Source organism: Gymnodraco acuticeps, unplaced genomic scaffold, assembly GCF_902827175.1.
Source record: "Gymnodraco acuticeps unplaced genomic scaffold, fGymAcu1.1, whole genome shotgun sequence".
Lineage (NCBI taxonomy): Eukaryota > Metazoa > Chordata > Actinopteri > Perciformes > Bathydraconidae > Gymnodraco > Gymnodraco acuticeps.
In genome coordinates this window covers 314,927-332,586 of record NW_022990499.1, presented here as the reverse complement: position 1 = coordinate 332,586, position 17,660 = coordinate 314,927, and the positions used below count along the sequence as shown (strand labels likewise).

Sequence of the window (17,660 nt, the reverse complement as noted above, 5' to 3'; positions counted from 1 at the left end):
TTTTTAACCTCTCCCTCAGCACAAATGCAATTCCAAAAGTATGGAAGTCAGCTTATGTCCTGCCTCTACTAAAAGGAGGGGAGGCAACTATTTTAAATAATTATAGGCCCATCTCTAAATTGTCAGTTCTGGCGAAGGTGCTCGAACGCTTAGTGAGTGAACAGGTAAAGGTGTTTTTATGTACAAATGACATCCTGTCTAAACATCAGTCAGGCTTCAGAAAGCAACACAGCACCATCACTGCGACAATGAAAGTGGTGAATGACATTACGAGTATCTTAGGCAATCAGCAGAGTTGTGCAGCTCTATTTATTGACCTTTCCAAAGCGTTTGACACCGTTGATCATCACATCTTAAAGCAGAGGCTACTCAGTATCGGCATATCCAGCCATGCAGTGGGGTGGTTTGTGAACTACCTCTCTGAAAGGTCCCAATGTGTTCACTTTGATGGGCTGTCTTCTGAGTGGTTAAACATTGCTAATGGTGTTCCTCAAGGTTCTGTTTTAGGTCCGCTATTATTCTCTATCTATATTAATAGTTTAGGTGAAAATGTCGAAGGAGCAACCTTATATTTTTATGCGGATGATACCGTTATGTACTGTGCAGGTCCCTCGATTAACGAGGCTGGTGTTAAATTACAGGCTGTTTTTAACATTATTCAGACTCAGCTCTCTGAACTAAAGCTTCTTTTAATGTTGAGAACACCAAGGTAATGCTCTTTTCTAAAGCTAAAAAGACTACAGACACTGCTTTGGATATTGTTACTATGCAAGGACAAGTACTTGAAGTGGTTACCAGTTATAAATACCTAGGTATCTGGCTTGATGATTGTCTTACTTTTAAACTTCATGTCAATAACCTGCTTAAAAAGCTGAGGGTTAGACTAGGTTTATTTTTCAGAAACAAGTCCTGTTTCTCTTTTGAAGCCAGGAAAAGGCTAGTCACTGTGACCTTTGTACCTGTGCTGGACTATGGTGATTTGATCTATATGAATGCACCTACCCATTGCCTGATCAAGTTAGATGCCGCCTATCACAGTGCCCTGAGATTTGTTACTAACTGTAAAGCACTTACTCATCACTGTACCCTGTATGCCAAGGCAGGTCTGCCTTCACTAACTGTACGGAGGCTCAGTCATTGGTACATGTTCATTTACAAAGCCATGTTGGGTAAACTACCTTTTTATATCTGCTCTCTGATCTCTCGACGAATTGAAAGTACATATTGCCTGAGATCTCATGATGTTGTTTTATTAAATGTGCCAAGTGCTAGGACTGTCTTAGGGAAGAAAGCTTTTAGTTGTGCAGCTCCACTAAATTGGAACAGTCTGCAAACATGTTTAAAACTGAGCACTTTGCTTCCCCTGCATCATTTTAAAACTCAGCTGGGTGACATGCTGTTTGATACTCATGGTACCTGTCTCTGTAAATAGAGTTTGTAAACTGTACCCTGTACATTATGTTGTATGTCATCCTTATTGTTGTTCTGTTGTTTTTATGTTATATGTGTAACTAATGTCTTGCAGGTCACCCTTGAAAAAGAGATCTTTTGATCTCAAGGGGCTTTCACCTTAAATAAAGGCTACAAACAAACTCCAATCACGCGTGCAGTGGACAGTTCCATGTAGACTACGTCAAGAAACGTTAGTAACCAGCAGGTCACTGAGAGCTTGTCGGGTTGTTTCCACCTCATAGCAACCAATTTCTTGGCAGCCGTAAGGCCAGCATCGAGAGGTCTTTTCTGGTACACAGTAGCCGGCAGCTGAGATAAGTAATTTAAAAGAAACAAAGATACAGGTACAGTCAAAGAAAATGTTGGACAACTTAGGAGACCCCGTTCCAAAAGCGAGCAACAGGTGGGCATTCACAGAACATATGATTTAGATTTAGAGATTTAGAGCCTTTTATTGTCATTATACACAGAGTATAACGAGATTCAGAGTGCAACTCTGTCCCGGTGTGCAAAAAATACAAACAAATACATAACACTAAAAAACACGGCAATAGGACAGACAACATACAATCATACGGGGGAATAAATAGTTAAAAATATTGATATAAAAATAGTATATAAAGTGCATTAAAAGTGTGTGTATGTGTGAGAATGGTTACAGTTAATGCATTATGTGTGGTGGTTGAGCAGCCTGACGGCCCAGGGGTAGAAACTGTTTTTGAGTCTGTTTGTCCGTGACTTGAAGCTCCTGTATCTCCTCCCAGAAGGCAGGAGAGAGAACAGTCTGTGACCTGGGTGAGAGCTGTCCTTTATTATGTTGTTAGCTCTGCTGCGGCAGCGGGAGGTGGAGATGTGTTCCAGAGAGGGCAGGGGGCAGCTGATGGTTTTCTCTGCCATCCTGATCATTCTCTGCAGGGCTTTCTTGTCTGCAGCTGAGCATCCTGCATACCACCCCGAGATGGAGTATGACAGCACGCTCTCGATGGTCGCCCGGTAGAAGGACACCAGCAGCTTCTTGTTCAGTCGGTTTCTCCGAAGCACCCTCAGGAAGTGTAGTCGCTGCTGGGCCTTCTTAACTGCTGCAGTGGTGTGTGCTGTCCAGCTGAGGCTCTCCGAGATGTGAACCCCCAGGAACTTAAAGGTGGAGACCCTCTCCACTGAGGTGAAGGGGGGCGGGTTCTGGACGGTGCTTTCTGAAGTCTATGATGATTTCTTTTGTTTTGCTTGTGTTCAGATACAGGTTGTTTGCTGAACACCACACAGACAGCTTCAGGATCTCGTCTCTGTATGCCGACTCGTCATCTCCCTTATATATTTGGCCGACCACAGTGGTGTCATCTGCAAATTTGATAATGGAGTTGGAGGGGTGAATGGGAGAGCAGTCGTGTATGTAGAGCAGGGGTGCCCACACTTTTTGGGCTGGTGAGCTACTTTTGAAATGACCAGCTCACCGAGGTCTACCAACCAAAAATAAAATCCCAAATTGCAAGGGTTGCTGAATAACACGTTTTATTTATACATGGGATAATAGGGCTGCAACAAACGACTAATTTGATAATCGATTAATCTATCGATTAATGAAACGATTAATCGGACTATTACTGTATGCCTTGCACAATTACTCAAACGCTCTTATTTAGCCATCAACTTTTAGATTTAGCTTGAGGTTGTTTTAGGGATGTGGAGTGAAAATACCAGGTTAACCTCTGAATTGTATTGGAGTAGAATTACAAAGTAACAATGAGCTGTCATGTGGGTATATATTAATGCTGCGCATTATGGATACAAGCGATTTTCACCCATTTAGTAATTAAATGTTTTAAATTTGTACACACCAATGTGTTTAATACTGGCAACTTCTAATTGTGGGAAAAACGAAAACGTTCAGTAGAGACATCCCATAGAACATTTTGCGAAACACAATAGCCAGCATGTGTAGTTCTGGGGGGGGCGTTCGATTCCAGTTTTGAATAGTCTGGCGTGGTTTCGTTCCATTTCAAACAGCTGTTTGACGCTCGGCGTAACCTTGGCGCACTGCCACTCCAACATCCAATCCCAGAGTTTGAAGATTAATCACGGGGACTGTAGTCCTAAACGATAGCTGGGGATTATGGGTAGTGTAGTGTCTTCGGCCATCCTAAACTCAGAAATGTTGACAATCGCAATGATGCTCAAAATGTCCCTTATAGGCCTACGTCTGTTTCCGGTTATTTTTATTTTGAAAAAAAAAAAAGCCCGAGATTATGGAATTAAACCAATAAATAAAAGCAAGGATAATTGTGTGTTATTTTGAAAAGCATAACAAATTAGAAGGAAAAAAAGATTTAAAAAATACAGATTTCAGTATCCTGAGGCTCTGAGCCCCATTTATTTTCCTCACAGACGGCAACAAAAGTCCGAAATTATACGATTTAAAATAAAAGCAATAATTGTGGCTTGATATTGAGTAAGAACATGTTTTTATGAACCACACAGCTTCCGGTCTTCTACGACCCGACCGGAGAAAAAGACGTGCTGCAGACACCCTCACTCTCTCCGTGTCAATTCTATATGCCAACTTTTCTTGTTTCTGCCGCTGCGTAGCATGTTGTAACAACGTGGAATCAGCAGAATAGGCTATTGTATTGTTTAACTCACACCTGTTGCTCTCGATGTAATTTAGCTGATAAAAGGAGACTAATACAAGCTAATAAAAGCCACACGCTTGGCGTTTCACTGTCAAGGGGTGCGATATAGCGTGTATGTAATTACATTACAAATACTGACTTGAGCCCCACCACTGTATGAGTTAGCCCTACCATAGATTACCCAACAAAAATACTCTGGCGCCGCCACTGCTTCTGAAGTAGTCCTGTTGTTATTATAGGATGGCACCTTAGCGAGGTGTCGGTCCTGAAAGATAAGAACTTTTTCATGGTTTTACATTCTGCAGCTGGTTATCGCAGGCTTTTAAAGTGAGGGGCTAGCGTGGCATTGGCTAGCATTGGTTACAATCTGCATCATAAAATGCCCCCAAAACCTGCACGTCTCTTCAATCTGAGACTATGTATATTTTGCTGAAAAAGGTTTCCTGTGGCTATAGGATTCTGGGACGATTTCTCCGTATTTCCAAAAATGATTTGGGTAAAGAGAAAATCCAGAAACCATTATAAGTCCTAACTGACAGTGACATGTGTTCACATGACAGAAAACATTCATTATCATGTATGTCTACTTTATTTGTACTGATGTTACAATACATTGTTGTATTATAATTATTGAAGTGATCATCACATAAAAGTGTGGTCTATTTAAATGACTGTATACATTACTATAGCTTAATCTATAATAATGTATTATTGATTGATATTTTTTATCAATAATGTACATATATCTGCAAAGTTACTAAATATTACATTTGCCTGCAAGATGTTGAGGGAATAAGTAGCATAATGTGGAAATTCGAAAGTAAAGTACAAGAACCATGAGTAAATGTACTTCACACCACTGCATTGAGGCATGTTGTCCTTGATGGAAATCTCATCATGACCCTATCAGAAATTAAGTGATTAGAAAAAAGATAATTATTACCATTATGTGTGAAGTTATTCTCTCTTTTAAAAAGTGGTTGAGGGCAAACACTTATCCCCTCCAGAACCCCCCCCCCCCCCCCACATGATTATTTACCACAGCCTGACCGTGTCCATGTGGTGCTCCCATGCAGTTTCCATTGACAACAGCAGAACAAATGATCAGGAATAAGAGCAGAATGCCACTCTCTTCACTCAGCCACTTTATAGCTGTACTAGCCACTTCATTTCCGATAATAAAGTCCCACTTAAAGCAGCATGAAAATGACATTGCCATTACTGAGCTCCCACTGCTGCTATCAGGCCGGAGTGCTGAAAAGCCCACTAATTAATCACAGAGAATGACAAGGTTTGCCCATTCAGACGGCTCTCTTTGAGGAACATTAAATGAGCAGCAGGCACAGAGAGCAGAGGATCTCTACTCCCGTCCTCACAGGAAGTGTGCTTAAAGCTATGGAACAGATCCTACAGTGATGGATTGTATTGTATGCTGTGTAGAACAACATGACTACCAAATGTGTGTAATTATGGTCATACTTGAAATGGAAATCATCAAGATGGATGGCTTTTACCATCTCTGTGCTAAAGACTTGTTGTTTTATTGCTTACTGCACTTTCAGGCACATATTTTACCTGTGAGTCAAACAAAACGCCAAACTATGTTTATATGAATCTGCTTTTGTGTATAGTTTGAATTTATCTAAATGGTAGTGGCTTGGTTTTTATTTTAAAGCGACCACCACATGACCCCATTCTCTATGCATCCAGGATTTTATCTTCAAGTACCTAAACTGTAAAGAAAAATGTTTTTTTTACAGTTTTTCCCCCAAATAATTTTTTATTGTATTTCATAGTTACAGGAAATCATATTAAAATGACAAGAATAAACGGTTTATTGAAATGTGTCATGTATTTTAACAAAAAAAAAACGGTAGAAATGGAATACATTATTTATCTAATTTTTTTGCAGCTTTTAAATGCGAATTTAACAAAACTAACCGTACAAATAAATGATTTTCTGTTGGCAAAATTAGCTGCATTTTCTGTAATTTTACAAAAAATACTTTTGTTATGGCTATATCACTGTCAAATACATAACAAATACTGTTAATACTCATTTAAGGCGAGACACGGCAGGCAAAAACATCGTTTTTCAAGTACTGGTCAATTTTGAGATTTTGTGCTATTTTGATTCTATAACATGTTTTCTTTCAGGCTTTTGGAAGGAAAACATACAAAATACACATTTAAGTGTTTATTTTACTATAGTTTGTCTATTTGCGTCTGTAGATTTCTCCTAAATTCACCAAAAGTTAGCATTCTAACGTAACATAAAGTACCGCGATCGCTGTGTGCACCATGTCAACAGAGGTATCGCTGGAAAGCTGTGTCTCTCCTGCACAATCTCATCGGATCCAAATATGGTCATTTCCTTTGTATCAGCAACCAATTGTGAAAGCACAAAGGGGTCTTAAACCAAGAAACGAAATCTCATTGGCTGGTGTCAATTTCTGACAACGTGATTCGTTCAGATGCGTCACGTGGTGTGCTAAAACACTTCCTGGTTAGCTTTCCGCTAGAAATTGAAATCTCAAAATGCCAAAAGAACGGCGAAAAAAAACGTTCACAGAGAAGACGACAACAATTGTCACTTGCACGAAGCAAGGTTATAAAAAAAAAAATGACCCTGAACATGAAATACCTTCACGGAGTGCGTCGATGCGCAAACTGTCATCCAAAGAACAGGAGGGTTTAGCTAGCGCCTCACTGCAATCTTTAAAGGTCCTTTTCTCAAAATGAGTTTTTTCTCCTACTCTGAGTTCGAAATCTCAACATCAGTAGCACGTACATACACCAAACCTTCCAGTTATATTCCCATCAATATTATGAAGGCTTTTACAGAAGGGTTTGTTCATATATCATTCATAGCCTGAATTATACAACATTGTATACCTAAAAACATGGCGAAAATTGATATTTTAGGGCTGTTGACAGTATTTTCTGATTTATGGAGTGATAAAAAGAGATATCCAATATCCCTTCTGTAAAAGCCTTAGATACTAATATGACTACAAAATGAAACAAGAATTTTGAATCTGGCTATATCCAAAGTTCAGATTTCGATTCCTGAAATGTGTTAAAATATGTGCATATTTAATGAGATAATGGATAATTTGCATATTTAAACATGCTATTTCAGAAAACTTGTAATACAAAAGACAATTGCCTTATTGTAAGTAATTAACTGGAGACATTTCTAGCTGATACCTTTAAGTTAAAAAAATTACCCTATTCACCTGGGGTGTCTCGCCTTAAAAGCATTATAATTGCAAGAAAATAGTAAAGAAATAAATGTTTTGTAATTTTACTTAATTTAACCACTACTTTACATTGATAAACTGAAAAAACACAGGTATTGACTATCCTATTATAGTAAAAAAAAACTACATTTTTACACATTTTGAGGATTAAATTGTTAAATAATGTGGATTTCAGATTATAAAAACTGTTAAATACAACAACAATAAAAGTTGACTGTTATTAACATGTTGGGTGCGAATTCCTACCAGAGCACAATACAGATATAAAATGATGCTATAACCCACAAGTAACAGCCATAGACTGTGGGTTATATAGGAGACATTTGTCTATGCCATGATACATCTATAAACTAGCTCATAGCTAATAGCTAATTCACTGCAGGCCATTCACATTAGGAAGAAGAATATATACTTTATTAATCCCTCAGAGGGAAATGTCTTCCCCCACTCTGTTGTGTTTAAACTAGGGCTGTCAAGTTAACGTGTTAATAACGCGCTAACGCAAAAAAAAATTAACGCCACTAATTATTTTAACGCGATTAACGCATGTGTATTTTTTTCCTCGGCCGCCCCGTAGTTTCAGAGCGCATCGAGTTTAAAATACCATCTACAAGCTGATGCTGACAGCCCCGCACCTGCTGCCCGCTTGCTGCAGACCACACTTCCACGCTCACCGGCAAGCACCGACTGGCCATCGGGAGGACCGGGAGGGCGTATGTATGTGTTGCGCGAGTGAGCGAGAGAGAGACCTTACGTGTATTGTTGTTATAATCTGGTGCTAGCTAGCAGCGCTAACGGATATAAGGAGCTGTTTCAATGACAACAGAGGAGCGACATATCGCCGACAACTGCGCCGAGCACTTGACTTGATGCAGGAAGCCAGACAGTGGGACATTGTACGAAAAGTCAGCACACTCAGCACGGATAGTGAGTGCAACATGATTGCAGCGTCCAGGCAGCTCCCGTTCGAGCATATGCCTTGAGTTGCACATAGCTCCAACGATCCATCACACACACACACACACACACACACACACACACACACACACACACACACACACACACACACACACACACACACCATGTATACATCACTTCAGGGAACATTACATCGACTTACATGCATTTCCTGGAGACTTATCCTAACCTTAACCATAACCAACACATGCCTAACCCTTACCCTAATCCTAACCCTTACCCTTAACCTTACCCTAAACAAGTCTTCACCCTAAAATTAATGATTCCCCTCATGGGGACCTCCATTTTGTCCCCATAAGGGAGGCGAGTCCCCACACGTGACTGTGTAAACAGATTTACATGTAGGTCCCCACAAAGTAATGCTAGGCCACACACACACACTATTGTATGAGAGAGGTTCCAGGTTGAATTGAGGCGAATATTTGTAATGTTCAGAGGTTGTTGTGTTTAATATTCATGATAATGTTTGTCATTGTTCAAATGATAATAAACATTTGCATAAAGCATATTTGTCCACTCATATGTTGATAAGACTTGAAAAATATTCCTCTAAGGTACATTTAGAACAGATAAAAAATATGCGATTAATCGCGATTAACTATGGACAATCATGCGATTTTTAATCGACTGACAGCCCTAGTTTAAACACATTACACACACAGGGAGGATATACCAGCACTGACAGACAGAGTTCGGTGATGTCACAGGGATTCCAGGCAGCAGGTAGTTGAAGGTTAATTACCTAAATGTACTTGTTAATCCATTTGCTATGGCTACAACTGCCTCGTGGAACAACAACGTTTTCCTTTCTGTTTGTTTAATATAGGAATGCATCTTTGTCTATCACACTTTGCTTCTGTAGATCTCTCATCTGACTTTATTGTGAGCTTGTGTTTTCAAAAATTAAATTGAGCATGTTTTATGAGACTGAACAGTCTCATAAAATCCAAAGAATTAAACAATTATAATTGCAATGTAAATAGTTTGCACCCCATTTTTTTTAACTTTTAAATGAATCTTTATGGTGTGGTGTGCTACCAATTCTTAAAATAATACAAGGATTGGATGTTCATCAAAGGATTTTCAGGGCAATCTATTTGCAGCCAATCAGAGACGAGACTTCTGCTGCAAGCACTCAGGCACACATAGATCATGTGCTGAGGCACACCGAGAGAGAGCATGCGCTAAGGCACAGAGACTACAGAGACCACGCAGTTAGCACGCAGGAAGTGAAGAGCACGGCACGCGGCGCGCCCTGTATACAACACTCCCTTATGAAACAAAAATATATTGGAAAATATAATACAATATACTGGATCATACATTTCCATATATGGGAAAGTAGTCCTTATATTTTTAAATATATTGCAATATATGCATGGACCATGTATGGCTATATATTGATGTGTAAAAAAAAAAAAAAAATATTGCAATGAAAACAAAAACTGCACTATACATTTTTATATGTAATAGTTGTATTGAAACACTCATTTATCTTTCATGAGTTACACAAGTTTACATAAAGTTGAACAGATATTCACACTATATAATATAGATATAAACAGTTATCTCACTTTGTTTTGTATAGTTACCCACTTGAACATGGTATATATTTATAAAGTACAAATACTCCATTGTCCATTTAATGATGGAAAATAATATACAGTTTATAAATATATACAGACACACACATATATATATATATATATATATATATATATATATATATATATGCATAGAACTGACATGGACTCATCACTGAGGACCTGACATGGTCTCATCACACTAACACCATCACCAAAACAGCTAGACAGCGGCTCTTTAAAAAAAAAAAGGTATTAGTCAATTTATTAACAAAACAAACAATAATTATAACAAAGACGAGCAAAATAAAAAAACGTATATTATAACTTCTACAACGACAAGAAATAGCAAGCATCACTTCACAGGTCCTGCTCAGAACCATTCAGGATTTGGTTTCTAAATAAGAGTTTTAGTTTAGATAAAGTTGCACAGTATTTCAGCTCATCATTACAGTTATTCCACAGATGAACACCTTCTGTTGTGATGCAATGAAGTTTGGAATTTGTTCGTATGGATGGTTTAAAAAAATGCAATTTCCTCTCAACATGTGTATGCTTTCTCTCCGTGTGAAAAGTCCCTGGACTTTGAGGTAATTGTTCTGCAGGCTGAGGAAGTTCAACATGGAGTCCAGGATACTCTGCAACTTCTACAGGTGCACCATAGAGAGCATCCTGACTGGCTTCATCACGGACTGGTACGGCAGTGCAATCATATTCCATTTACTTGTATATAGACTATTCTTGCACTATTTCTATTCTATTTTATTTGTATTTACTTGCACTATTTTATCTGTTTTATTTGTTCTATGTTCTATATATATGTTGCACTGTTGGAGGAGCCTGTGACTTCAGTTTTTCGTTGACATGTCTATACTGAAGCTAATGTACAAATGACAATAAAGTCTTGAATCAATCAATCAATCAATGTTTATTTATATAGCCCAATATCACAAATGTTACATTTGTCTCAGTGGACTTCACAGTTTGTACAAAATATCAGTATGACAATACGACACCCTCTGTCCTTAGACCCTCTGTCCTTAGACCCTCTGTCCTTAGACCCTCACATCGTACAAGGAAAAACTTCCGAAGAAAACCCACAGTTTAAAGGGAAAAATGGGAGAAACCTCAGGGAGAGCAACAGAGGAGGGATCCCTCTCCCAGGACGGACAGACGTGCAATAGATGCCGTGTGTAAATCCAAGAGATAATACATTTGCAACATAGGTAGTCCAAATGTTTGGAAATGCGTGTGTATAATAGGAAGATGAATCCACGAGGATATCCATCACTACCGTTAAGTCTGTTACAAGCTGGCTCTGCTTGTAACAAAAGTTCCACACAGGAGTTGCCCAAAACAATCATTTGTTTATCCCAACGCAGTGGTTACAACCAACAATAAAACAAACACAGGAGCGGTGTCCTGGTGCACCGAGCAGGGCAGCTGAGAGAGCCTGTTCTGCAGCCCTCTTAAATAGTGGAACCGGGTGCCACAGGTGGGTCTCATCACTGCTGATTACAAGGAAAACCCAGGTTACAACAGCACCACATGGATGACAACCACAGGGTTGTCACAAGTCACTGGTGATATAATTGTTCAGAGTTTTATTAAATATGAGTTGGTGTTGGCAGAGAAGAAGAGGGCAGGGTCATTTGTCTGATAGTGAAGTTAACGATAATCTAAGTAGTGACAAATAGTCCTACTGACATTATCTGTGTGTGTGTGTGTGTGTGTGTGTGTGTGTGTGTGTGTGTGTGTGTGTGTGTGTGTGTGTGTGTGTGTGTGTGTGTGTGTGTGTGTGTGTGTGTGTGTGTGTGTGTGTGTGTGTGTGTGTGTGTGTGTGTGTGTGTGTGGTCGATGAGCCTGCCATCCGGACCAAAAGGCCAATGATCCTCTCGGTAGGTGGATGTCCTGATTGTGGGATGGAGTTGTCATTAGTCATTGCCCCCCCCCAGCAGCCTCTCATTTGTGTCCCATCGCCCCGGCCAATCATAAGCCCATTAGTCTTCATTTTCTCCTTTTATGGCTGGGGCCCGCTCAGTCCAATCAGCTCCTGTTCTCATTTTCCTCACATCGGTTTTATCTACAGAATCGACAGAGCTGGCAGCCTTCCAGACAGATACTTCCCCGTCATTTACTGTGCACTATTAAAACACACACATACACACACACACACACACACACACACACACACATCCTTCCACTATATACTGTATAGCAACATCATTTTGGGTTCAATTCTTGGGCTGAAGAAGTTTTTCTCACTGAACAGTAAACAAAGTTGTTTGGGAAGAATCTTTTGATGCAGGAACAGGCTACAGTGCCACATTTAGCTGGCAAATAGTGGTTCTTTAGGCAGACCTTATCTGATATCTAAGTAACTTTGAATTCTGTGTAAAACTCAATGTTGTGATTGAGGGGTAAGGGCCATTGTCCTCATAGTGATTTATTCTGAGCGCTTGCGTCTTTTTCAAATGATTCCATTATACAAGCGTTTTTTCTCTTGAGCACTTCTATTGAAAATAATATCTGAACTTCTGAGAAAATTATTTTGAGTAGATCAGCTGAGCGACACTGACTGTTGCACAGCTGATGAAGACCCTGGAGAGGCTGGTCCTTGGACACCTTCGGACCCTTGTGAGACCATCGATGGACCCGCTGCAGTTCGCCTACCAGCCTGACATCGGGGTGGATCTACCTGCTGCAGAGGTCCCTCTCCCACCTGGAGAAGGCTGGGGGCTCTGTGAGGATCATGTTCTTAGATTTCTCCAGTGCCTTCAACACCATCCAACCCCCACTCCTGGGGGGACAAGCTGCAGCTCTCGGGGGTGGATCACCACCTCCTGGATCCTGGACTACCTCACCAACCGTCCACAGTACGTGAGGACCGGGGAGTGTCAATCAGACACCATCATCAGCAGTACGGACGCTCACCCTCTACACTGCAGACTTCACCCACAACACTGCAACCTGTCACCTGCAGAAGTTCTCTGATTGGCCTCATCTCCAACAAGGACGACAGGGAGTACAGCGAACTGACACAGGACTGCACCCTCTGGTGCCAGAGGAACCACCTGTGAGGATCCACTGTGCTGCGTCCCTCTTTTTCCTCCTCTGTGTTTTTGTCTATCTGTGTGTCTGTCTTCCTGGCTGGGCATGGCTGACCTACATTTGGATTCCCGCCTCCACACCTCTCCAGCTGCACAGTAAAACATTTTTTTTTTTTTTTACGGTAAAAAACTGGCAGCTGTGGTTGCCAGAACTTTACCGTAAAAAATACGGTAGAACTTTATGTACTATTACGGTAAAAGGATATCAGTACTGCTGACTTTACGGTTAATGTTTGAGTTTTATTCCATATTTTACCATATAAATACAGGTTTTTACCACTGAAAGAAACACCTTTTTGCCATAAAATGAACACAAAATAAAAATACTGTATGAATACCGTCTAAATAAAGTTGTTGCCATCAAATTAGACTGTTTCCCTCTGCAGTTAACAGTCTGTAATATACATTTCCGTAATATGCCCTACAAATAAAGGTTGTGCCATGAAAAATGACAGTGGTTCCCTGTACAATTAACAGTCTGTAATAAAAAAATACTACTTTTCCCCATATACATTCCCTTACAAAAGCAGTACAAAAAAAGGTTTTGCCATGAAATATGGTTTTATTGTGAAATTAACAGTATAATGTAATGATTTCACTTCTAATACGTAAAATCCTCTCTTGGTCCATAGTCAGACAAAAGTCCAAAGTTTTTGATAGTCCATTAAAAAGATCAGCAAGCAGTCAAGGGGTTTCCAATGTGTTGCCCTCCTGTAGCTGTTGAGGCAAGGGAGCAGCATGTGGACATCGAGGGTCCCACCAGGGTGGGTGGAATGGATCGGGAACCCAGGACCTAACACCAGCATCAGGGAGAGAGCAGAGAGAAAAATCACAGGATCAAAAGTCGTTTAATTTACACTTAATTAGTGGTGGGATATATTATATTGCAAAACCTTTAGATCACAATATTTTTATAATAATAATAATAATGGGTTCCATTTATAAAGCACCTCATATTTGACTCCAAATCCCGAAGTGCTACAAGTGGTGAGCATGAACAGTATAAATACACATTACACAACACGGTAGAATTAATAAAAAGCAATAAAAAAATAAAAAAAATAAAAGGGTGATAAAAATCAGTTTGATTTTTGATTTTTCTGGTAATTCAATTTGAAATGGTTTATAAATGAAGGGACTCTCAATAACCTATTTACATTTTCACTATAGTAAGTCCTGTCATGGGTTATATGATTACATGATGTATTGATATAGACTCTGCTAGCAGTTGGAGTAATGTCACTTTGCTGACGGTAACATCCCCCCAAACACTCAGTATTAGTTCATCTCTACTGGTAGACACATTTCTAAAGAGCACAGTATATACCACTATACTAAAGTCAATATTTACTGAAAGCGTGCATGATAGAAAACCTGTTTGTGTGGAATCACTCACCATAAATGTCCTGACTGAATGTAGAAACAGGTCCACATTGAAGGATCAGGGAGGAGAACTTCCAGCAGCAGGAGAACGCTGAGTGGAACTTGGTAGTTTGACTGGGACCAGCCCTAATGATGGTGCAGCCCTATCAATGCCCTAACAAGTGAGAAAAGAAAGTCAAAGATTAAATTGTAATATAAACAAAAACAATAATTGACTCTCTCTAGACTTGTATCTCTTACCTGGAAAGGTAATAATGTCAAGAAGAATCCAGTTGAGGACCACTGAACACGTTTGGCTTGGCCTATTGGAAGGGAAACATTACTTTAGACGCAGAATACAAATCTGATGTATATATTTTAAATATGCAGCTAACTTACCAGCTCAGTTCTTTAATGATGCCATCAGAGGAAACAGAACTGGCCTGACTTGAGTATTTTCATAATCATTTCTTCTAAAACAAATGATAGACTGAACCACCTACACTGTTCAATATTTTAATAGTACAAATAACCAACCCATACATATGTTATAACCCATACTTACCAAATGCACATATGCTGTTCATACTCTACAGACAACCCTACATTTGCACTCTTTTGTATATTGTAACTCTCCACTGTCCATCACTATACATATTGTATTGCATTATTGTGCTGTATTACCTACACTCCTGCATGTATCTATATATATTAGGGCTGTCAGTCGATTACAATATTTAATCGCGATTAATCGCATGATTGTCCATAGTTAATCGCGATTAATCGCAAATTAATCGCACATTTTTTATCTGTTCTAAATGTTCCTTAGAGGAATATTTTTCAAGTTTTTAATACTCTTATCAACATATGAGTGGACAAATATGCTTTATGCTAATGTTTATTATCATTTGAACAATGAAAAATATTCTCATGAATATTAAACACAACAACCTCTGAACATTACAAATATTCGCCTCAATTCAACCTGGAACCTCTCTCATACAATACAAATGGTGTGTGTGTGTGTGTGTGTGTGTGTGTGTGTGTGTGTGTGTGTGTGTGTGTGTGTGTGTGTGTGTGTGTGTGTGTGTGTGTGTGTGTGTGTGTGTGTGTGTGATGGATCGTTGGAGCTATGTGCAACTCAAGGCATATGCTCGAACCGGAGCTGCCTGGACGCTGCAATCATGTTGTGCACTGAGTGTGCTGACTTCTCGTACAATGTCCCACTGTCTGGCTTCCTGCATAAAGTCAAGTGCTCGGCGCAGTTGTCGGCGAAATGTCGCTCCTCTGTTTTCATTTAAACAGCTCCTTATATCCGTTAGCGCAGCTAGCTAGCACCAGATGCTAACAACAACAATGCACGTAAGGGCCACACATACACACACCCTCCCGGTCCTCCCGATGGCCAGTCGGTGCCTGCCGGTGAGCGTGGAAGTGTGGTCTGCCACAAGCAGGCAGCAGGAGCAGGGCTGTCAGCATCAGCTTATAGATGGTATTTTAAACTCGATGCGCTCTGAAAAAAATACATCAATCGCGTTAAAATAATTAGTGGTTATTAACGCGTTAACTTGACAGCCCTAATATTTATACAATCAATTCCAACACACTTGAAAATACAACGAGGTTCATTGCGGTGGAGTTTGCAATGTACAACATACGCTTTAAGAGACTGAACAGATTCTCCACAAATGCAACAGGAATACATGGTCAAACAGGCATATATCCACCATAAAACTAACAAGTAGCCTGAAATATGTCCAGGCATGCCTAGGATCGGGCACCACGTTTTTGTTTGCAAGAGCCACAAAACACAGAAAATCTCGTTACCAAAAACATTCTATCAATTTACCATGTCTCAGAAAGAGGTCTGAACATTATTAGCCTAGCACTGCACTTAGCCTAGCTGCGACACGGGAGCGGCACATCAAATAGGCAACCGTTAATGTTTCAATTCAAGCGCCCTTTCTGTCCACAACCTCCACTCAAATTTGACGGGCAAAAATTGACTTCACCTTACCGTGTTAACTGAAGACAAGCTGCAACGTTCAGACAAGTCCAGAATAATCAGACGAAGTACCTGCTGGAGAGTAGTTCAAATCACTGCGACACGGGAGCGACACATCAGAGAGGCAACCGTTAATGTTTGAATTCAAGCGCCCTTTCTGTCCACAACCTCCGCTCAAATTTGACGGGCAATGGCATTTTAGCCTGAAATGTGTCCAGGCATGCCTGGGAACGGGCACCACCTTTTTCAAAGCAGTTTGGAAGAGTCACTACACTCGGACAATCTTGTTGCAAAGAAAAAAATGCTATCAATTTACCCCTTCTCCCAAAGACGTCTGAACAGTATTAGCCTAGATAAACATTAACTATACTTTGGTGTGCGACCAAAGCTGCGCAAACTCATTCATAATCGAAATAATCATACGAAAATACATTTGTTTTTACCTTGCTAAAATTGATTTCACCTTGGTAACTGAAGACAGGCTGAGACGTTAAGACAAAGTCCAGAAATTTCAGATGGAGTACCCTGAGTGGAGTGGTTAAAAAAAAAAGTCATGGGACATGTGATCCAAAATGCAATGCCCTGATTGGACGGCGCATTACAGAGTTCAGACGTTAATGTTTGAAATCAGGCGCCCTTTCTGTTCAAAACCTGTAGGCCTACTCATATTTGAAATGCATTTAAAACCATTGTGCTATTTTCTTAAGAAGTTGGTCAACCTGATCTAACTGTTGTGTAATAGAACACAGAAAAAGCAAACACAGGACATTCTGATTTATTGTTTTTGCTCATAGAAATGGAATAGGGTTTCACAGTTGTACAGCAAATAATAGTTTGTGTATTTAGCAATGACATAATGTATATTTAACAAAAAAGGAAAGCAAAATATATGCAAAAATGACAGTGTTGGCTGTTATATATATTACGGTATATTTTTGTTATAAACACAGTGCAAGAGTATTTAACAGTGGAGAAATGCATTTTTTTCAGAAAAGATAGGTAAAAATTATTGTTTTGGCTGATATATATATTTACGGTCTTCTACTGTTACATAAACTGTATTCAACCAATTTTGAATTTACGGTCTTTTACTGTCGTGGTTTGACAGTTTTACACCGTAAAATCTACAGCCTTTTTTTACAGTGTGATGTTCATCTCACTGATTGCCACTACTCACCTGTACCTGCTTAAAACCCCGGTTCTCATCCCCAGTATTTGCCAGTTCGTCGTTTAAATGTCAGTGGTAAACAAAAGTCCAGGCCGACTTAGCATTTTTGCTT

The 17,660-nt window shown here is 39.7% G+C and overlaps 1 long non-coding RNA gene across 1 annotated transcript; it reads right to left on the bottom strand.

The window, feature by feature from the left end:
* Positions 1-13,555: 13,555 nt before the first annotated feature.
* Positions 13,556-16,853, bottom strand: LOC117552867. The gene is made up of 4 exons (XR_004570045.1): positions 16,393-16,853; positions 14,637-14,698; positions 14,410-14,550; positions 13,556-13,806 (listed from the first exon to the last, which is right to left on the bottom strand). It is a non-coding gene; the product is annotated as an uncharacterized LOC117552867 (long non-coding RNA).
* Positions 16,854-17,660: the final 807 nt, after the last annotated feature.